Source organism: Onychomys torridus, chromosome 17 (genome assembly GCF_903995425.1).
Source record: "Onychomys torridus chromosome 17, mOncTor1.1, whole genome shotgun sequence".
Taxonomy (NCBI): Eukaryota; Metazoa; Chordata; class Mammalia; order Rodentia; family Cricetidae; genus Onychomys; species Onychomys torridus.
Genome location: NC_050459.1, coordinates 20,883,526 through 20,907,434, shown reverse-complemented (window position 1 = coordinate 20,907,434; position 23,909 = coordinate 20,883,526). Strand labels below are relative to the sequence as shown.

General features: G+C 43.5%; 1 long non-coding RNA gene across 1 annotated transcript; it reads right to left on the bottom strand.

Moving 5' to 3' along the window:
- Positions 1 to 659: 659 nt before the first annotated feature.
- On the bottom strand, positions 660 to 23,565 carry LOC118597645. The gene is made up of 4 exons (XR_004946877.1): positions 23,242 to 23,565; positions 6,306 to 6,408; positions 3,250 to 3,563; positions 660 to 1,104 (listed from the first exon to the last, which is right to left on the bottom strand). It is a non-coding gene; the product is annotated as an uncharacterized LOC118597645 (long non-coding RNA).
- Between the last annotated feature and the right edge of the window lie 344 nt (positions 23,566 to 23,909).

Here is a 23,909-nt window from a genome sequence, read left to right as displayed (position 1 = left end):
CATCCCTGCTCAGCTGCTGGGTAACAGTAACCTTTTTTGCAAAACCAGCAGAGGCAAGATGTGACTGGGCCCTGGGGCCTTTGGTCCCTGGAGTGGAGTCTGGGCAGCAGTGTCTACAGGAAAAGTGTTAATGTCACACTGGGACAGCCTGGTGAGCTACAGCCTTCTTTTCCCCTGGTGGAAACAGCTCCCTGGTCAGCCAGAGGCTTGACTTTCTCACAGATAACTGTCATCCCCTGGCTTCAAGGGCTTAGAGTCCACCTTGGCTGTTCCCTGACTAGACCTCACTTTAGCTTTCCCCATGGACAAGGGGTCTTTACCATTCCTCACACCTAACCCCACCAAAGCCTACCCCCCCCCCAAAAAAAAGGCTCTTGTGATGTATCTTACTCACTCACATGAAGGAAGAACGGTGACAAAGAAGAACTTCCAGGGAGCAGGGTGGGGTCTAATTTGTGGTTGCTGATTTAGCGTGAGTCGGATACATGATCTAGGATCTAAGGGACAAGTGAAAGCTTGGAAACTTGTACCAGCTGTCATCGTGAACAAGCTGTCCTTTTGCTCCCACCATTGGGTTCTTCAACCCGTGAAACGCGTTCAAAATGCCCATGTGTAGATGAACAGTCTTATGAAATAAGAAACACAGAGCCAAATGCAGAGTTAAAAGCCCAAGAGGTCAGAGCAGTAGCTGAGAGCTGAGACTAAAACCCGCCTTCTCATCCCTCGCTGCCACGATCTGAGATTCTCTGTCACACTACTTCTGCTGTGATGGGGTAAAAACCTCTGAGGCCATGAACTGAAGTAAATCTTTCCTCGGGTGGCTTGTCTCAGTTATCTCTTCACAGGCAGTGCTGAGTCCGACACTCTTGCCTTGGCCACCTTTCCATCTGGAGCTGCCCTCCGTGGGGACTTCCTCCTGCCCAGGATCTTCAGAGAATAAAGGAAAACATCCAAAGGAAGACTAATGCCAGGCCCAGTCAAGAAGGGGTTGGTGGAGCAGTCTCTGGTTGATTTGGGTGAAAGCCTTGAACTGGGTCAAGACAGATGGTGCTTTTCATCCCTAAAGGTAAAAACAAGCTCCATGGGACTGAGGAACTTCTTTTCCTAGGGAAGCAGATTTTGGGAAAAGAGTAGTCAACCATTAAACAGACTTCTTGGTTACAACTCTGTACAGTGCCTCTGCGTGGTCATGAGGAGCATAAGTGAACTCTGTTCTGAGTGGCAAATGTAGGAGGATTATTATCAGATGCATTCCTGGGGTCACACTGGCCCTTGTTTAGGTCTTCAAAGCCCCCAAGCCATCTAATCTTGACATAAGCTGCTCCAAGAATGCTCCCTTCCCTCCCTCCCCATCAGCCTCTGGTCAGTTCCTACCAAATGGTTATTTCTCAGCTGTTAGTGTGACCATCTCTGGCACCACACTATAAGCCCTGTCCCTTGCCCATTCTTATTTGTCACTATGTGTTCCTCACTCATAACTCTTAACAAAACATGGACTTGTGAGTGAACATTTGCATGAATGTTTGTTTAATATTGTCTCCCGAACAAGACTACAAATTCCTTGAGGGAAACAACCATGGCTGATGTTTTTCCTCCTGTGCATAACCTCAAGCCACTGGCATTGATTTCCTGGAATTCTAGCCCTGATAGCAGACAAGCTGTGGTCCAGATGTACATTTTTTCCCACTCACATTCTTCTGGGCCTAGCTCACTAAATCTTTGTTGAAAGAACGGCAAGGGTTTAGATAGCGTCAAATTCAAATAAAAGTAGGAATTAACAACACAAGTTACAGAAGCAGCCAACAGGACAGCAAGAAAAGAATTGAAGATTAAAGAGTAGATTCTTCCCAGACTAAGAATCTGTGGAGTGCCCAGCTGTGCTCTGTATTTCCACATACCGCGCTGCAGGGAGAAAGATACTGAGCCCTAACGTGGAAATCAACAGGACACATCCCCTCCAAGGTCTTGGAGGAACTGGAAAAGCAGAAGTTTCTTCCCCTCAGTGGGGAGCTCTGTGTAGGTGCAACTCTGTTTCAATTACCTCCAGTCCATTCTGAGAGACAAAACAGATTTCACTGGGCATAAAGGAAGGATGCACATGGAAGTGTAAGGAGCATGTCTGAAGATAACACGTTCTAGCCCCTTTCTCCCGCAGAGACATTTATGTGGTGTTAGCATGTCTAGAGATTTTCTACTATGTAGGAAGCATGAAGAAAGCACCATTACTTAATATGTGTAACTGTCAAATTCGCATTAGAACGCCTCTGGGAAACAAAGATGACTTCTGTGATGACTTCTGAAAGCACTCCAAACAAGGTGTCTTCTGTGACCTCTTGCTTCCTCACTGGCCCTTCATCACACATGGCCTGATGACATCGCTCTTGCCTGGGCTAAGTAGAGCTGGCCACAGTTCATGTCCCTTGAGACAGACACCCCAGACTATCCACATAGCAGGCAAAAAAGTGCTCCTTGAATGACATCCAGGTCATTATCCCCAGTACCTGGGTACCCGTGACCTGATAATTATGTCAAGGGTCTAGAGAGGGGAACTTTTCGTATGTCGTTTAGATGACTTTGATATAGTCACACAGGCCTTCTGGGGAGGGGGGCAAATGATCAATATGGGGGAGGGGAGTGTCAATGGAAGCAGATGTTGAAAATGTACTTTAATGATGGAAGAGGATACCAGAAGACCTAGTGCATGTAGGAAGCTTCTAGAAGCTGGAAAAGGCAAGAAACACATGGTCCCTAGAACTGCCAGAAGAAATCACCCAAGTTATAGCCCACATGACTCACTTTGGATTTCTGACCTCCTAAAGTACAAAGCTGAAAAAAAAGAAAAAAGTTTGTTGTTTTTGTGTTAAGCCGTGTCGATTTTAGGTAGTTCTACAGCCACAAGAGGCAGCTGATAGCCATGTTCAGAAAAATCTTTTGCCTGTGGGAAGGCTTGGTAGCACATTCTGCAAGCTGATAGAAGTTTGATCCTGTTTGGAACCGACACAAAATGGCCATGAACATATTACATCATCTGTAGGAAAGGGGTAGTTAGATGAGGCCAGGCCTAGAGGCTGGGGACACAATCCAAGCCCGCCCTAAAACCAAGCAAGAGGCGTCAGTTCTGCACCTAGTGCCAGGGAGATGTATTTACCCCTGGCAGGGTGATGCTCTGAGAATCTCTCTGGCTGCCAAACTTCTCCGAGTGCACTGGTTTTAATTAAGCTTAACTTGGGCATAACTTCTGCCACTGACCTCATGTGGCCGAGCCCAGCCAAGCACAGCAATGCCCTCTTCCTTCAAGGATCCTCTTTCTGCCCATGTGGAGGAAGAACTCCTCTGCTGTCTGCTTCATGGTTGAGATAATGGGAGTCAAGCAGATCGCCTCTGTGCCAAGGAACCTCAGGTCCGCCAGAGCAACCAAAGCAGGAAGGGAGAAGAACTGTACATTCAAAGCATCCCTGCTGCACGGTTCCTTCAGGTTGGCACAGGCCCTGTTCTGATGCTTTTAATTGGTGTGGATTGATGTTTTATTTAACTGTCCACTTCTGCTTGTCTCCTCATGCTGCCTAGAAAAAAAAAAACAACAAGATTTTAACATTTGTTTCTGGTTTTGTTGGCCAGGAGTCCAGGTTGTTCCCAGGGCTCCAGTCTCAGGAAAACACCAGGGGAAATTCTCATTTTCCAGAACTAGGCATTTCATTCAAAAACTGCTGAGTCCCTATGATTCACATTGGGACCATCTGCAGCTCCATCTTTGTAAGGGCAGGCAGGGAGCTTGCTTGCTTCTGCTTCTGTGGCATTCTTAATTTCTGTCTGCGTGGTTATAATTCTATCTAGATGTTCTCATTTTTGTTGAGATGTTCTTTGAAACATTTTCTACAAGATCTTGTGACCCATCTTTCTATTTTTACGAGTATAGTTCCATATTAAAGGTTTTGCTTTTGCCAATTGTTGAAAGCATAGATTAAATTTATTTTAACATGAAGTCATAACAATTGCATCTACTCAAGCATCATGTGATCTGGGGGTGTGAATACACTGAGTTATTTCATTATTAAATATGTGAGTGTACATCCTTTGCCATTATCAGTATTGTATATTTGCAGTTTATGAATGCATTGGAAGCAGTTTACCTGCTCATTCCTCAGGTCTGACGAAACCCTCACTCAAGTTTGGCTCTCCCGTGGGAATTTGTAGTTTTCCTTGTGTTTTTCTACTTCTCTTTGAATCAAATACTACTTAGACCAATTTTTGTTTGGTAACGACATAGTCCAAGGCTGGGGGCACCTTCTTGAACATACTTTGTTTGTGGAAGTTTGCTTCTTATTGACCGCTGTAGTTAGGATTTTGGCATTCTCCTTGATCTTTGATTAGCGTTTAAAGTGCTTCAGGTTGTCAGTTATTTGGACTTCTGTTAGTTATTTCTTTTACCATTGTGCTGTAGTTACAAAACTGAATTAGGGTTTTGTTTCTTTTCTTGAAATGTGCTTAAGATTTCTTCACTTTTTGGGTAACCGACTTTTAAAAGAATGTAGCTTTGGCACGTAAAAAGTCTATATCTGGGGGCTGGAGAGATGGCTCAGAGATTAAGAGCACTGGTTATTCTTCCAGAGGTTCTGAGTTCAATTCCCAGCAACCATATGATGGTTTACAACTATCTGTAATGAGATCTGACACCCTCTTCTGGCCTGCAGGGATGCAGGCAGAACACTGTATGCATAATAAATAAATAAATAATTTTTTTTGAAGTCTATATCTGTGTCTGGTTGTGTGGTGGAGCCATGCTGTCATCAACAGGCATTGGACCACCTGCGGCCATGTTCTTTTTGGTTAAGATTGCTTTGGATAGTCGTGCAATTTGATGTTGCCATATAAATTTTGTGATTGCTTTTCTTCTAGTTCTGTTGTTTCAATAAAAATGCTGAAATTCACCAGGCGGTGGTGGCACAAGCCTTTAATCCCAGCACTCGGGAGGCAGAGGCAGGTGGATCTCTGTGAGTTCGAGGCCAGCCTGGTCTCCAAAGCGAGTTCCAGGAAAGGCACAAAAGCTACACAGAGAAACCCTGTCTCAGAAAAAAAAAAAAAAAAAATGCTGAAATTTTGATGAGGATTGCACGAAGCTGTAGATTACCTTGGGTAGTGTAGCCATTTCCTCAGCATTAATTCTGTAAGAGCTGGATTATAGGACATGGAAATATTCTGGTGGACCCAAATAAAGAGCTACAGCTAAGAGAGAGAGAATCTTCTCCAAGAACAAACTCCCTGGTAGGTTATCCAATCACAAGTGGTTAGTCCTAAACAAAAAAATACAAACAACACTAAAGGCACTCAGGAGTTTGTGTGTCTGTGTATTTACACATACACATATATGCTTATGTATGCTATATATTTAAATATATATTTATTATTATAAATATCCTGTATATAATATATAAATACATTTATATTATGTTATAATGTATAATATATAAATCTATAATAAATATGTTATATATAGGCTATACAGTATATATTAAATATATTTTATATTTATAAATATGTTATATAGGCTATATAATGTATATCAAATATATTTATATATTGTATATAAAGAAGAGATCATGAATTTGAGAGAGTGGGGGGCACTATAGGACTTGGATGGTGGAGTGGAAGTGATGTAAATATATGCATTTACTTATATATGTATAAATTTATACACATATATATATATATATATATATATATATATATATATATATATACATGTATGAAAGTCTCAAAAATTAAAAAGATAAATTTAAAAAAAGGTTTTATCTGGTGGATTCCAGAGTCTTCCAAGTGTGGAATCATGTCTTTTGCAAATAGGGATGGTTTGTCTTCTTCCTTTCTGTCTATACCCTCATGGCTAGGACCTTGAGCACCATGTTGAAGAAGTGTGGAGAGTGTTAGATGCCCAGTTTTCATCTTAATAAATTTGAATTAGGAGGGCTGGGGAGGTGGCCCAGCAGTTAAGAGCACCTACCGCTCTTGCAGAGGACCTGAGTTTGATTCCCAACATCCACATACTCCAACCACCTAGCTCCAGGGGAACCAATGTCATCTTCTGGCCTCTGTGAGCACTGTACAGACATGCACACATATCACACATCTCACACACACACACACACACACACACACACACACACCTATACATAATTAAAAATTAAAATTAAAAAGTCTTAAACCTGAATTAGTCTTTTAAATACCATTGCCCAGAATTTCCCCAACCACCCGCAGCACTATGTTGCTCTCTGGGAAGCAAACATGAGCTGCCAACCTTTTACACTTACCGTACACGTATTTCCCGGAGTTTGGTGTATAAAATAACAACCATCCCTGAGTCTGGACACCCAAGGTTTGTGTCTCTCCATTCTTTCTGTTTCTTCTGTCAGACTGTAGGAGGAAGAGGTTGTAAATCACTTAGTGCTGCATCTTACCCAAAAGTTCCCCCAGGAGCCCCCCATCACTTGGCCAAGTAGCTATTAACCCAGGAGTCTCCAACACCCTCTTCTCTAACCCACAGGTTCCTTTCCTGAAATTATCAACTTCCACTATGTCTTTCTGAGCTCAACAAAACACACAGATCTGGCTAGGGTCTCACCAACCAGGTGAACTCTTTCTTGACCCACATCCAAGGTAATGCCTCCCTCTCCCCCATTTTATGTTGTCCTCAGGCACACCACTGGGGCCCCCAGAGCATCTAACGTGTAATGTTTCCGTGTGCTCTGTGCTTTATCTGCCTCCAACTCTGTTTTTTATCACCCCGTATATCATTTTGCACATAATAGGTTGCTATAACTTTCTGATGGTCTCTTCAAGAGAGGAAAGAAAAACTGGCATTTCCCACCCCAGCAGTGACCGCAGTCCTACCCTTAACCTGGCCACCTGGAGTGGAGTCTAAAATAGATTTTGCTCCATTTGATTGCTCCAACGTTTATTTGGTTTTAAAATTTTCTCTAAAATCTTAATTTTTAAAGGTCATCAGCAGGCCAACTGTTTAACTATCTTAAATATCTTCATGGGCAGTACACAGAGTGAGTCGAATTTCGCTCCTCCCACCCCCCCCCCCCCCCTTTTATTGTTCACACTCATTTTATCCCTTTGGCAAGAAAAGTTAAAAGAGACTGGGGGAAAAAATACAGCTGATTAAGGCTGATGAATGAGCATGGGGGACTGTCTTCCTAAGCCAAATCAAGTCCACAAAACAGATCAATTCCCCAGTCCAGGGACAGCCTGGCACCTGAAGTGTGACTAACTGAATTCCCATTTGCTTGTGCTTTCTGGATGAGACTTCGGATTCGGATGCAAAAAAAGGAAAATAAAAAATATGACTGGCGAAGAGGAGGGAGTGCATTTCTAAAAGTGTTCATATTTTCCTGATTTTTTTTTCTGGCCTCCCTTAAAAGATCTCTTGGTAGATCATTTACACGGGGTGCCTGGTGTGGCAGCGTGGTGACGGGGTGACAGTTCATCACATAATGAGTGAGAAGGGGTTGAAGCTAGCTCTATACTTTGCCTGCAGCAGACACACCCAGAGGAGATTCCTCTTGGACCAAAAAAAAAAAAATTCCTTAGGAATCTATATCCCTTTTGTTTTGGTTTCTGTCTGTCAAGAGCCTGCATTAGGGCCTGGCACCCTTTCAAAGATGATATGCCCAGGATTTTGAGCAATAGCCTTTCCAGGTGAGAGAACAGGGTAGGGATCTGTGGTTGATCAAGCCTGCAGGTGGAGATGAGACGCGTGGGCTTCTGGCAGGGGTAGCTGGGAAGCTCCCTGGCCCTGTGGACGGAGTATGCACAGAGTCTGGGGTGGGAAGAGGGGGTTCCCTAACCACGCTCAACACTGGGCGGTGTACTTAAATCCATGGAAGCTCATTGGCCAGAGGAGAGAAAATGTATAAATATAAGCAGAGTAGCAGAGAGCCAATAAGTGAAGCCAGTTTAAGATAGTGTGGAAAATCATGCTGGAAAGCGGGGGAAAGTGAGAAACAAATAGAGAAAGCAAGCCCGAATATCAAAGTACTTGCTCCTCCGACCAGAACATACAGTTGTCCTCTGAAATCAGCGGTTCGAGGTTTCTGACTTATCATCACTGGATGCCCCACAAAAGGAAGCTGTCACCATTACGGAGCTCTGCAGAAATGACAAAGGAAGCAGAGCTCCTCTCCCCCAACTCCTGACCCACCCACCCAGGTGACTAATTTCAGGAGTGTTGCCAAGAAGAACCTGATTATGTCCCTTTCCCCATCAGCCTTTCCCCCACACGGGAAACCTGAGCCAAATCATCGAAGCAGGTCAGAGGCCAACAATCCCCTACGGGGCTGCAGAAGAAAGGAAGGAACCAGATCGCAGCAATTTGGAGGAATAAAGCGTGGGCTTTGTCAAGCAGGTCAGGTCACAGTCACACCCAGAACTCTTGAGCATTAGCATCTGGGTTACACCGTGTGCCAAGATGTTCTGGAATACTACAAGGCCATTGCAGAGGCTTAACGGGCGGGTTAGAGGTTCCGAGTTGCAGAATTTCCATCCACGTGGTTTCATATTATTTCTGTGAACTCTATTCTCTGTTGCTTACTTCATCATTTAATCATTAAATGCACACTTAGGATTTCTAGCCCTTTTTCTTTTCTTTCTTTTTTTTAAATTTATTTATTTATTTTATTTCCCTCTTGTTCCATTTGCTTGGGATTGTCATTACTAGGTGTGGTTCCCAGCAGAGCCATCACCTGGGAGCTTCTCAAAATGCAAACTCTCTAGTCCCACCTCAGACCTACCAAATAAGACACTCCAGGGACTAAAGCAATCTGTTTCCACAGTCCTCCGGTGATTCTGATACACGCTGAATTCTGAAAACTACTTGCCACGAATTAGGGTTCTCCTGGGCAGCAGAATCGGTGACAGCTCTCGGGAAAGGAAACAGGCCCGAAGGAGTTGTCAATGAGCGCTTCCTATTTTTCTGATTCTCCTTGTAGGATGGTTGCCTTTGAAAATATCCAATCACAGAAGAGGGGGGCGGGGCAGAAAGCATGGCGGAGCCAGGTGACAGGGAGAAGGTCTGCAAAACCCTGTCTTCTGGGCATAACTCACCCATTGCATCTTGAACTCACACACCCTGCAACTAGGCCAGCCAATGGTTAATTAAAGAGGAAGATTTCATAGACCCTACGTTTCCCTGGGGCAGAACTGGCTATTGAAGGATGCCAAGAGAAACAGAGTCATTGACCTTAACTGTGTACCCACCAGTGAGCCTACCGGGCTCCAGTGGGTAGGTCTACAACCACGGTCATACTGATACCGCTTTTTAAATGCACTGCATCACAAAACAAGAGCATGGGGAACGGACTTGCAGGAAGGGGATTGGTGGAGTTGGGGAGAAGACAAGAAGGGATGGAAGGGGGCTGGAGAGATGGTTCAGAGGTTAAGAGCACTGGCTTCTCTTCCAGAAGTTCTGAGTTCAATTCCCAGCAACCACATGGTGGTTCATGACCATCTATAATCATACGTTCCGGTGCCCTCTTCTGGCCTGCAGTGCAGGCATACACACAGGCAGAATGCTGTATGCATAATAAATAAATAAATCTTTTTATTAAAAAAAAAAAAGGAAGGGATAGAAGATAAAAGTAATCAGAATGTAGGAGCTGGAAAGATGGCTTAGCGGTTAAGAGCACTGACTGCTCTTCCAAAGGACCCGGGTTCAGTTCCCAGCACCCATATGGCAGCTCACAACCGTCTGTAACTCCAGTTCCAGGGGACCCTCACACAGACATACACACAGACCAAACACCAATACACATAAAATAAAAAATAAATAAACTATTTTTAAAAAGTAATCAGAATGTATTATATATTCCTATGAAATTGACAAAGAATAAATTTACATATGTACGTTGTGTGTGTGTATATATATATATATTCACTACTCCAGTTTTCCTTCTCTCAAAGGTAACTTTGTAGTTGGAGTTTTTCTGCCTGACCCACAGTCAGGACAAATCTCTCTTACCCACCAGTCCCACAGTCACTTAGACCCAACCCAACCAAGAAAGCACACAGAAACTTATATTGCTTACAAACTGTATGGCCGTGGCAGGCTGCTTGTTATCTACCTTTTCTATCTTAAATTAACACATTTCTGTTAGTCTATACTTTGCCACATGGCTTGTGGCTTACCAGTGTCTTTATATGTTGCTTCTCATGGCAGCGGCTGGCAGTGTCTCTCCCTCCAGCCTTCTACTTCCCAGAATCCTCTTCTCTCTTGTCCCACCTATACTTCCTGCCTAGCCACTGGCCAAACAGCATTTTATTTGTACAGAGCGATATCCACAGCATAACTTGAAATTTAACACATCATCCCTCAACTAACTCCTCAGTTCCCTGCCTCTCTTGCCTCCAAGCGTGGCCATGCATGCCTGTTTTGACTGATGGATGCACGTGGGTTGACCATGTTCTCTTGGCTCTCTTTGTTTTACTTCTAGGAACGAATGTCCTGGCTGCAGTCATGGCAACTGCCTGAACCAAGGGAGCAAAGAAAGTTAGAAGGGGCTTGATTCCATGATGACAGCTTCAGAACTCCCATGGTACTCCTGGATTTATCCACTCTCACCTCTTCTGACATAGAAGAACATCTTACCTCACTTGGAGGGAAATTACTGTCTTCTGGGTCCCTGTTACATACAACTCTCAATTCTAAATGACCTAATGTTTTCGAAACAATACTCCTGTATTTCTACCTTAAAGATCTAGCCTCTTCTTTTGTATCTCTTAATCCATTCATATATATTCACATTAATTTAGGTGTGTGTGTGTGTGTGTGTGTGTGTGTGTTCAAATGTACATGTGCATACCACAGCATGTGTGTGGAGGACAGAGAACTTGAGAGTCAGTTCTCTCCTTCTACTTGTATAGGTTCCAGGAATCAAACTCAGGTTGCCAGACTTGGCAGCAAGATCCTGTACCCATTGAGCCATCTTACCAGCCCGAGACCTAGCCATTTTCTTAAGGAGAGGAGGAGATTCCATCACATTATATGTTAGTGGTCTCTCAGGAATTCAGAGCATTTGCTAGAAAATTGCCTAATGCATCCAAATAGTTTAGATCTAGCTTATTGACTGCTAAATGAAGCAGTGTATAAAAGGTAAAGACAATTTCCCCATGGGTTCCTTTTCCTACCGCAATGCAGCACGGACTGCCATGACACCAGTTGGAACTGTTGTCCCTCTCCAGAGAGAGCTCTCTGATTGACAGGTGAGCACGTGGGGCCAAACATGGGGCAGGGAAGTCACTTTTCTTTGGATCATGCATTTGCTCTGTAAGCTCTTTGAGGGTAGTGTCTACATCCTGTATACTAACACAAGACACAGCAGGTCTTCAGGAAATTCTGTTAAGCCATTAATTAGACCAGAGAGAACAAGGGAAAGAAGAGAGCAGCTCCCTCAGTGGGTCTATCTCAGTGAAACCGATCAGCTGGAGAGAAGTTCTGGGTCCCGGGTGATTTTTTTTCTGGCTGAATTCTAGCCTTAACTTTAATAGGGAATGTAAGAGAATGGGCACGGGGAGAGGAATACTGGTAAACATAGAATTTCTGAGAGGAAGCCTATGTAAATCTTTTTACTCCCCCCCCCCCAAATGTTCTTATGACAGCTGAAGACCACTTTGTGCTACTAATTTTGTCCATGGCCAGCTTTGAGAATGGAGCTGATTCAAGAAAGTTAGTCTAGATTTCGCAGTCCTCTGGGAGTGTAGATGACTCCTAGGGTATTTCCGTTTCTAGATTTCTGAGACACCGCCACACTGATTTCCATAGTTTACAGTCCACCAACAGTGAAGAAGACTATCCCCTTATAATCTCACCAGTATCTACTCTCATTTGAATTATATATGTATGTATGTATGTATATAACTTTATATATTATTAATAGCATTGTTATATAATAGCAATTATATTTATTAATATAATTAATAGTTAAATAATTATATTAACATATAATTTCAATTTGCACTTCCTTGGTCAATAAGGATGTTAAACATTTTAGAGGTAGCTTATTAGCCTTTAGTTAGTCCTTGTTCTAAATACTAATTAATTTTAGATACAAAAATCAAATAAACTCACATTAATAAAGTAGGTTCCTCTAATAAATGGGCAAATCAAGATTTAGCACCAAAACAAGGTGCTAATATTATACATATTAAATTATAACTTTTTTGGGGGGGGGGGGTTTGAGACAGGGTTTCTCTGTGTAGTTTTGCGCTGTTCCTGGAACTTGCTCTGTAGCCCAGGCTGGCCTCGAACTCACAGAGATCCACCTGCCTCTGCCTCCCAAGTACTGGGAGTACAGACATGTGCCACCACTGCCACCGGGCAAATTATAGCATAATTTTAAAATAGACACCACTGAATTAATAAATGCTCAGGGGAGATGAGGCAAATCACCCTTTAAGGAGATATTCCAGTCAGTATATGTAGATAAGCCACTCAAAACACAGAGTTTAATCCTCCCCATATTTGAAAGAGTGATATATTTAATGACTTACTTTCAAAGAATAGACTAAAAATAACAAAATACAGTAATCTGACAGTGGAGAAACCTTGCCCAAGACTTTAGCCAAAGATGAATGTAAGTGTGCAGTGGTGTAGCGTAGGTGACCTGTGTGTGGTGTGGTAAGAGGTATATTTTATCTATGTTTTCAACAAACACCAAGTTCATTCTAAATACAAGAAAGATATCAGGCAAATCCAAGTGGGAGAATTCTATGGGATTCTGCCCATGCTCTGTAAGACCATTAGGAGAAGGAGTGGGGGGTGGAGATAAAAAGCTGCCACAACCAGAAAATGCTAAACAGATGTGACAACCAAATATCAAGCAGTTCCATGGACTATCTGGAATATCCTTCTATCTGGAATAGAAGGAGATGGAGACAGAGAAACTACTAAAATCCAAATACAGTCTGGACTTCAGTAAACAGTCACATACTGATATTACTTTATTAGGTACTTCTCAGTGTTAGAATTGAGCCTAGGACCTCTTACATGCTAAGCGGGGGCCCTACCACTAAGCTACACGCCCAGTCATACAATGAGAAAGAATGATATTAACAATGAAGAAACTCAGTTGACCGAGAGGATGCAGAGGAAACTCCATGCTATTTTGCAACTGTTCTGTAAGTCTAAAATTATTCAAAAAATATCTTAACAGTGATTTTCAAAAAAAGTCACGAGATTTTGTCAAAGGCTTTTTCTCATGGGATGAGATAATCATGAGTTTCCTGTCTTTGAATCTGTTTATATGGTAGATTACATTTCCTAATTTACATATGTTAAACCATTCCTCTATCTCTGTTATGAAGCCAACTTGATCACAGTGGATAATCGTTTTGATTATCCTTGAATTCAATTTGCGAGTATTTTATTGAGAATTCTTTTACATCCACATTCATTAGCAAGACTGGCTCATTATTTTCTTTTTTGCTGTTGGATCTTTGTCTGGCTCAGCGTCAAGGTAATCCTGGCTTCATGAAAATAATTTGGAAGTGTTCTTTTCTCTCATGGAATAACTTGAGGAATATGGGTGTTAAGTTTTTCTTTTAAAGATCTGGGAGCATTCTATGTTCAATCCACCCAGCTCTGGGCTGTTGTTGTTTTTTTTTTAGTTGGGAGATTTTTAATTACTACTTCTGTCTCAATGTATGTTATGAGTGGTGGTGGTCTGAATACTTGGTGTCACTGAGAGGTCTCAGGAGACATGGCCTTTGCTGCAGAAAGTATTTTGCTGGGGGGTGGGCTTTGAGTGTTTAAAGACTCCTGCCATTTTGAGCTTGCTCTCTCTCTGCTTCCTTTTGGTGGCTTGAGATGTGAGCCTTCATCTCTTGGATCCCAGCTTCAGTCTCCAAGCCTGCCTCCGCTGCCATGCTCGACATGTGATACAGATGGACTCCTACTCCTCTGGAACCGTAAGCCCCAAATAAACTCTTCTTTCTATAAGTTGCCGTTGTCATCATATTTCATGACTCAAAGTTGGGTGGGTAAAACAGGAGGGATGGACAGAGTGGGAGGGGATGAATATGACCAAATACATCGTTCGGAATTCTCAAAGAACTAAAAAGAAAATTTTTTTTTGTTTTTTTTGTTTTTTGTTTTCAAGACAGGGTTTCTCTGTGTAGTCCTGGCTGTCCTGGAACTCACTCTATAGACCAGGCTGGTCTCAAACTCACAGATCCTTCTGCCTGTGCCTCCCAAATGCTGGGATTAAAGGCATGCACCACCACCACCTAGCTAAAAAAAAAAAAATTTAATTGAAAAAATTTGCAAGAGAGTCTTAAAAGCCAATTGAAGATGACAGAGAGTGAATAAAACTGAGTATAAAGCACCTACCCAATAGGAATAATAGGGAAAATAAAGACATAAAATAGAATTTGAGTGATGTTTAAACCAAGATCTTAACAAAATTAAGGAACCCAAACATGAGAAAATGGAGAGGGGCAGAAAATGAATCTGTAATGGAAAAAAAAAAAAAAAAAAGACAAAATATGCAAATTTAAATTAAGAAGCGGAGTGACCTATGCTCCCAGCAGGAGATATGAAAACAAGGCAAACAAAAATAACCATATTTTACATTTCAATTGCTGAAGTCAAAGGGAGAGAGAAAATGCTGATAAAGGAGGCTGTTAGTGTCCAGGAGTATTAGCTTGGGGAAATCCCACTGTGGTGATGGAGAGGAGGGATGAGCGCAAGGATGAAGCATCAGCCTCTGTGCAGACCCCCACCACCCTGGCCTCTCGCTGCACAACGCTGGGTGTTCAGTGCTCATCAGGCATCATAATTAAGATGGGAAAGTCAGAATTCAGAGGCTGAGAGGAATAACATTCAGGTGCTTCACCATACACTGGAAACTGAGTTTATCATCAGGATATAGGGAATACCTGTCAAATTAGGCTCAGACCAGGAAGTCTGAGCTCTGGCCACACTCCACCTTACTCCAAACCTTTAACCATCCGTGTGTTAACAGGAAGCTTTGAGAAATACAGGATACCATAAAGCTCACTCCACTGTTCCTGGTAGTCTTGACCCCTCAGGACATTAGTTCTCCAAATACACTTTGTCTATCAACATTTGCTTTCCCATATGGGTACAGGGTGTTGCACTGCTATGCATAAGTGTACTGAAAAGGCTCTGAGATACAGATGGGAGTCTGGGCAGTAGACTGAGCCAGAGATGGGAACCAGGGAGTGATGGGTTTTGTGAGAGGAAGAAAAGGAAGTGAGAAACGCAACACAGGGATTCCTGGTTTTCTTAAGCATTCTTATCACCACTGGGTATTAGAGCCAAAGCTCGGCCTCTTTGACTATGCCTGTGATTAATTCCATCTCTCAGTGTTGTAATGACAGATTGATCAGCCCTTGGCCATTGGCTGTTGGGGCTTGCATAGGAGAGGAGACCTTTCACCAAGGAGGCATGGCCCTGCCAAGTTGGACTGCAGCTCCCTGTGCAGAACACATCTCTCAGCAGCACAGGCTGTGTCCACTTGCTTCTCTTCCCAACTTGTCTGGCCCACCCCTCTCCTGCCCAGTGGCCCTTGTTCCCCCACCCAGACGTGGATGAATACATCTTTCTTTCAGCAAAGGAATTGCCCCCACCTTGTTGACTTGATGAAAGCTTTGAGTCAATCTTAGGTTTAAAAAAAAAAAAAAAGAACAAAGTGAAGTCAGAGAGGGAGAGAGAGAGAACATGCAGGGGCAGAGGTTACAACAGCTAGAAAAGAGATGCTGAAATTTTTATTACAAACTAAGAGAGGTGAGGAGCAATAAATCACTCATGTCTCTGCCATAAAGACTAGCAAACAAGGCTGGTATTCAGGAAGAATTGGACTTGTGTGTGCCTCCTTTGAACTTGAAGCAGGCCAAGGCACTGTTGCCCACTTCATCCTCTTGCTACTTTTTCCTCTTTTCTCAACCCAAAGAACAAATAAAATCACTTAAAAGGGTGGAATAAAAGAAAAAGCCATTGATAGCCTGAGGGGTGTGGCCCTTGGCTCCGCCCCTCCTGCAGAGAGAAGGTTAAGAAATTAGACACTAGAAGCAAGCTTGTCCCATTGGATGTATTTTTTTTTTTATTTTAAACTGTGTCTGTGTCTGCATGTCTGTGTGAATGTGTGCATGTGTCTGTGTGTGTGCATGGGTGTATCTCTGTGTGTGCATGTGTGTGTATGCATGCATGTCTATGTGTCTCTGCATGTGTGTCTGTGTGTGTGTGCATGTCTGTGTGTGTGCTCATGTGTCTTGTGTGTGCTTGCATGTGTCCATGTGTCTGTGTGTATGAGTGTGTGTGTTTATGTTTCTCTGAACATGGGTGTGTATGTGTGTGCATGTATCTGTGTGTGTCTCTGTATTTGTGTGTGTACTTGTGTCTGTGTGTGTGTGTGTGAGAGAGTGTGTGTCTGTATATGTATGTTCTTCTTGGGGGGTCTTTTTTGATTTTTTAATCGAAGTTTAAAATATTTTGCCCTTACATATAGAACCCCTTTCAAAGAAAATATATGTTCTTCAAGAAGAGCATAGACTGTAAAGAGATTACACCAAAAATCAAGCCTATTTCATCACACACTGGTACCACTGTGTCTCCACAACACACGCCTATAATAGTTACAATATTTACACCTCCAGTGGAATTGCAATTATTTTTATTCAGCCTTACAGCACTATGACCATTCCTTCCTTCGCCTTTTGGATGCTCTCCGGAGATGTTTTTAAAAGTAAGAAGCTCCATGGAGACTGAGTGAATGATTCTTCATGTGGATGATTCCAAAGGTTTGTTTGGTTTTGACAATGGCATTTGCAACAGTGACTGGAACGCTCTTAACACAGCCAGCTCCACAGAGAGGGGCCTTCAAGGAGAACTACCGTCAGACCAAGGACAATGCTGAACTTTTGGGAAAACATGGCCCATTTCCCTTCAAAAGAAAATTCTTACTGTTATTCCCCGCCCCTACCTCTGCTTCTCCCTGTCAGCACTCTACAAAGACAATGTCTCTACTGGTTTGGAGCTGGAGAAAAGGTGACTTTAAGAACAGATTACAAGGTCTCCTTGGGGCCTTGTGGAGAGTCTTGTGGAGAACTTGCCCGAGTTCTTCTGTCTAGGGGTCATTTCTTCCTTCTGTTTCTCCCATCTTAACTACTCTGGCTTATGGCGGCTTCTAATTCCTTTTGCTCATTTTCTCTCATTTTGTTCTTGCAAACATTCTGTAAAGTGTGCATGCATTCCTTATCCTAAATTCCATCCGATGGGGGTGATTGAGGTCATGTTATAGGAAGAGGAAGGGTGAGCTGATGACCTTCCATTTCCTGTCAAGAAGACTGCTCCCCCATGTGTTTGGTTTCTGTCTTTTGTCTTTTTTTTTTTTTAACTAATATACTCAAATCACGGGTGAGTGAACTATTTTCTGCAATGAAGTAGCTGAGGAAACTAGCTTGCTCTCTCCATTGAACATAGCTCTCTACCAGACCTAACAGATCTAAATTAGGCCGAAACCGTTAGAAGAATGCTCTTCCACCATTATTTTACATTCATGACCCACCCCATCCTTCCCATTACTAGCATAGCCAAATGGTCATGCAGAGCTGTGTCTAATCAATAACCAGCGCTCCGCCCTGCTCCAAGCCACACTGCTATGCTTGCTACTGGATGCTCCTGGTCTCAGGATGAGACTCTCGGGGATGCAATTTACAACATAAGCCATTCACCTGCTTTGTGAAGGAAGGTGAAACGTTGTGTGAAGATGTGTCACTGTGATTGGTTTAATAAAGAGTGGAATGGCCATTAGATAGGCAGGAAGAGGTAGGCATGACTTCTGGGGACAGAGATCTCTGGGAAAAAGGAGGAGGAGGAGGAGTCGACAGCCAGAAGCAGAACCAGCAGGTTGGGCAGTACCTGGAGATGAGGTAATAAAGCCACAAGGCAGAAAGCATACCAATAGAAATGGTTTAATTTAGGTTATGAGTTAGTTAGAAACAAGCCTAAGCTAAGGCCAAGCTTTCATAATTGATATAAGTCTCCATGATCTTTTTTTTTTTTTTTGGTGAGCTGGTGACCCAAAGAAAAGCCCGACTACAGTGAAGAACTGAAGTCAATCCTGAACTTAGAGGTGCCACAATGCTAGGATTCATAGAATCAGAGAAAAAAAAATTTTAAGTTGGAAGGGACCACAAAGATCTTTTCAACCTGATGAATTTACATAATGTTGAAGGTGAAGAGGAAGAGGATGCAGAGGCATGCTTAGAGCCTGAAATGCCTATGGCTGTGATGGGTGAGCATTCAGGGTAGAAAGAACAAGGCAGACATGTCAAGGTTGCTTAGAATGTTCTAGCCAAAATCTGAGCGTGTAATGCTCTGTAAAAAATGACTTTGAAAGGGCAAGATGTTTTTATAACTAGAACCCAAGGCACCTTGTTCGTTGCTCATCATCTACCATTTTCCTTGAAATAAATTTGGATTTATTCTTCAGCTCAGAGCAGGGAGGAGAAATGTCCCTGAATATCACAGCGCAAGATTGCCTTGTTTAATGACGTGGGGTGGGGGGTGGGGGCTCCCTTTCTAACTTTCTCTCCTGAGACTTTGGATGGCCTATGTCCTCTGAAAGTGTCACCTGAATGTTATATTATCTTTCTCTTTCAAAATCATCAACCAGTTTCCCAAGATCTTGAGACATTTGGAACCACAGACATACCATGGAAGGCCTGAATGGTTTATAACATCTATGTGTGAGTGCACACAATTCCCAGAGGGTCTCTAGCTTCCAGCACCTTCTAAGTGGTTTCCATTGGTTGCTGTTGTTGTTTTTCTGTTAGTTTATTTATGTGAAGAATGTGTTGCCTACAAGGATGTAAGTACACCATGTGCATGCCTGGTGTCCACAGGGGTCAGAAGAAGGCCGGCTTCAGATTCCCTAGACCTGGGGTTACAGGTGGTTGTGAGCCACCATGTGGGTATTGGAAACTGAACTGAGGTCCTCCACAAGAGCAGCAAGTGCTCCACCCACTGAGAACTACCTCCAGCTCCCCTTCTGAGTGTGTTTCACAGGATGCAGCTCACTCCTGCTGAAGGAGCTCAAGCTCCCAGCACTGGGTATCAGCTGCTGAAGCCACTGAGCCCTAAGAAAGGGGAAACAGCAGAGATTCATTTTCTTACAGTCCTAAAGGCTGTGAGTCCAAGCCCAAGGTGTCCTCAGGTTTCTACTGAGGCTCCTTTCCTTGACTTGGAAAGCATGACCCCTCCTTCTTTCATGGTCTTGTGGTCTTTCCTCTGGATGTATATGAGTCCTTGTTCCCTAGTTGTCAAATGGTGCTTCACTTGCTCACAATAACCTCTTCAATGAGCATATCTCTAAATGTCAAATACAAGGTGCCTGGGAATCAGCATTTAAACATGAATTTTAGACATACAGAATTCAGCCCAAGCCACTTTTTTTTTTTTTAATTGTGTAGAGAATTGAGTTGTGGAAAGATATGAGGGCTGGCCTTGAGAATAAGATGATGAAGCCAGCTCTTGGACCCAACCATAGCCAATGCTCCTGCCCTTAATAGGTCTTTAAGGGGCCCATGGTTTAGCCAAGGTAGACCAACAAATAACATTGAGTCAAGTTCTATGTGCATTGGTGTTTTGTCATGGGTGTCGGGACCCCTGGAACTGGAATTACAGACAGTCGAGAGCTGTCATGTGGGTGCTGGGAATTGAACCTGGGTCCTTTGGAAGAGCAGTTGATGCTCTTAACCACTGAGCCATCTCTCCACTTCCTCCGAGTCAAGTTCTACACGTTGCCAAATGTAGAATGCTGAGATGGGTCACGTCTTGATTGCAAGAGGAGCCTTTCTTCCATAGGGGCACATGTTTGGAGAACTTCTGAAAGCCCTGCACCCGAGACCCCTGAGCTTTCTAGACTCTGCTTTCTGGGGGTGAGCTGTCCCTGGTGAGGTGGGTGAGAAAGGAACATAGGGAGGAGTGAGGCGCCTCAACTCCCCAGCTGGAGGCAGTGCCTCCCTTCCCTTGGAGCTGCTGACAGCCCCTTGATGCTGCAGGCTGATCTGAGGAACTTGTGTTCTCGGCTTTCACTTTCTGGGGTAATAAGCTTTCAGCCTCACGCCCGCGAATGCTCCCAAACGATTGCCGCTCAGCTGTGGATCACCTTTCAATAGCTGGTTGACAGGAAGAACAATGCATGTGTTTGCTGCTGTGGAGTCTTCGGGGGAGGATCTGTCAGCGTGCAGTGAGTGTCAAAGGGGTCCAGGCTTCCTGTGACTGTCAGAATAGTCGAGAGAAAGAGGAGTTCAAACCTGCTGACACTTCTGGGTAGAACTCAGCCACCTTCTCTCATGAGTTTCTGCAGAAATAAACTTTGTCCTAGTTAAAGGGGGCTTTTAATTTCAACAATAGCATACTACCAATTAGGGTTTTGCTTTCTTTTCTCCTGAGAGTAGATAACCTATACAACACATACACTCATGGGTACATAATGCAGGAGGATAATCTGCTCTCTTTACAGAAATCCACATTTACATGGAGCAGAGCTTCTGTGCTCCCCCCTACCCCCACCCCCATTGACATTTTCTGGGCTGAAGGCAGTCCCCCAAGCTTCCCAGAAGATCCATTCCAGCCATTTGGAAGGCGATAAGCCTAGCATTGTTTACCGCTGACCTCTAGTGAAGCCAGCCTTCTGTTAATTGGCTGACCAGGTGGGAGGGTGGGCAGAGGTCTCAGTTACTAGGAATTCACCCCGAAGCACCAGGCACCACGGTTGACAGGAGCAATCCTCTGTGTTTCTCAGGGGCAGGTGCTGGATAGATGGGTTTGTACGGAGCACTCTGCCCCGTGGACACCTCCACCTCACGTTACAGATTGACAGCCAGCCGCTGTGAAAGGCCCAGGGAAGGTGCTTTGAAGTGTCTGTGACATTGCTCACACAGGTTGAGTGTTACGCCACCACCCCTGCTTTTAGATAGATCTGTCAGATTTCTCTACATCTTACTTTTTTGCAAAGCAGTTACCTTGAGTGTCTCTCTGTTCCTATCCAGCTTGGCCCTGTTTGGAACTCAGAAATCATGGCATCCAAAAAAAAAAAAAAAAAAAGAGCGAAATTCAAGAAAACACAAAATACACCATTAGAAGTCGTTTTATAGCACAGTTACCTTCTCAATGCCATGGAGAGGTCCCCAGATAAATCACCTTTTTCTTTTTTTCCTTTTGAGATAAGAGACCCTCAGAACTCATGGATAAGAGATTCTACCATATGAAAAGATGAATAAAAACACACTTCAGGGGTTTATGGGAGAGGCTGGAGAGATGGCTCAGTGATTAAAGGCACGTTCTGCTCTTATGGAAGAGGAGGACCCACGTTGGTACTCACAACTGCCTCTAACTCCAGTTCCAGGGGATCTGGTGCCCCCTCTGGTCCCCATGGGCACTGCATGTGCATCACACACACACACACACACACACACACACACACACACACACACACACACACGCAAACACTGATATGCATAAAATGAAGTTAAGTAAATTTCTAGGAGAGAAAGGCCTGTGGGAAGGAGGCACTCAGAAGAATAAAAAGGCTCCTCTTTTGGTGGCAAATGATCTGCATCTCACAGTCCAATCTAGAGGTTATTTATACTGACAAAGTGCCCTAAACCTGGAGATTTCTGTGGTTCCATTAGTCAAAGGCTGAAACTGTCCAAATTTTACCGCAGGGCTAAAACTCCCATTTTCCTCCTTCCATCCCTCCAAGGTCCTGTGAGCCAAGCAGCACTTCGTTTTAAAACACAGTGAAGGACACAACTTCACTCGAGATAATTTTTTTTTGAGCTGAGGATCGAACCCAGGACCTTGTGCTTGCTAGGCAAGTGCTCTACCACTGAGCTAAATCCCCAACCCCTAGAGATAGTATTTTTATTACACTTATTTTTACGTGCTCATGTTGTACGTGCGTGAGTTCAGACACTCCACAGTACTCACATGAAGGTCAGAGGACAAGTGAGAGTCAGTCTGTCCGTCCACTATGTGAGTCTTAGGTATCAAACTCAGGTCATCAGGCTTGTCTGCAAGGCCCTTGACCAGCTAAGCCTGCTCACTGGTCACTCTTTTTTTTTTTTTTTTTTTTTTTTTTTTAAAGGGGAATTACATTGAAATGAAAGAGACTTGCTCAGTCACCAACTCACATGATACAGACCGAAAATGTCCCCAAGACTCATATGTTGAAATGGACTGGTCAATGTGATAGCTAATAATTAGGAATCGGGGCATTTGGGAGGTGACGAGGCCATGTGGCCTCCACCATGATAAACAGAATATAAATCTCCTACATAAAGGTCTGAAGGGGCTGTATTTGCCCCCCTCCCCCCCCACACACACACCCTTCCTGCTCTTTCTGGACTATGAAGACTCCATAAGGAAACACCATGTATAGAGAAGAGCTCTCCCCCAGTCCCTGAATCTTCTGGCACTTTGGTTATGGATTTCTCAGTTGTTGGTACTATGAGAAACCAATGTACATTGTTTATAAATATCAAAAGTATTTTGTCATTGTTGTTAGATGAGGGTAAGATATTGCTATAATGAATGAATTAAATGATCCAGTAATTTAGGGGTTTTTCTTAGCATACAAACTCAGTTAATAGTCCCCACTAACTAAACATCTTGACCCCTCTCTTTTGCTCAATTGGACTTCTGCCCTGTTAACTTGCCCAGTGAATGTGCTCTTGGAGCCTTCTTTATCTGGTATAATCTTTTCTGTTTGACCCATGCTACATCGCTCTATTACCTATGCACGTCTAAATATCTATCCTGATGGACCATAATCCCGGTGGCCCCTGGAACCTTAGAGCTCTTCTGAACATGACTTTGGAGTAAATGATGTCACAGCTGGCCCTGTGCAGGCTGGTGTTGGTGGCTCATCCGCTAGCATCACCCCAGCTCTTCATTGTCATTCTCTGTGTTCGAGGCCAGCCGTGGCTACAGAGCAAGTTCTAGGACAGCCAGGGCTACACAGAGAAACCCTATCTCAAACTATCAGGAGGAGGAAGAAGAAGAGGAAGAGGTGGGAAGGAGGAGGTAGAAGAAGAGGAAGGAGAAGGAGGAGCAAAAAGGAAGAGGAGGAGGAGGAGTCCTGTTTATTAAATATTGTTAACTAAAGGCAGGTAGAAAATAATTAGGACCTATGTCATCCCTAAGCTGGCCATATCTCTTACCTGGGACAGTAACAGTGAAGGGAATCCCAGTTGATAGCCTGTGCCAACTTCTGAAAGCTTGAGATGTTTACACTGCGTTTTGGAACTGCCCTAAGGCCTGTTGGGACCTGGTGAACTTCCCTCCAGTGACTTGTGAAACCAGTAGCTCTCAGAAGTAGGCAGCTTGCCCCTGTGACACGGCAGAGAACCCGTTTTCCATGCTTTGAGTCTCAACCAAGGCCACAGTTTTGTCTAGAAAATTTCTTCAGGAATTTCCCGATTTCCAGTTACTTTTCTTCTTGCGTCGGAAATGCTAGTTTTAATGGTTGGGCTGAACCACTCAAGTTTCTCTGTAAAGATCAAAAGAGCAAATAATTTAGGCCTCCTGAGGCCACTGAGGTGCAAGAATGTGGTAAATAACATGTAAACAAGTGGACCTGAGTACATTTTTTAATATAAATATAATAAAATAAGAAAACTTTAATTATGGTCCACTGATGCTAAACTTTGGAACATTTCCACGTACCAATTAGTACATAATAGTCTTACAATTTTCTAAGTTATTCTAAAGTATAAACACACTCCTTGAAGCTCCTTTCAAAGCTCAAGGGACAGGTCAGGCTTGGCCTCTGTCCACAGCTTGCTGGCTGACCTCTGCTACAGAAGAAAACTGTCTTCTGGGCATCTGC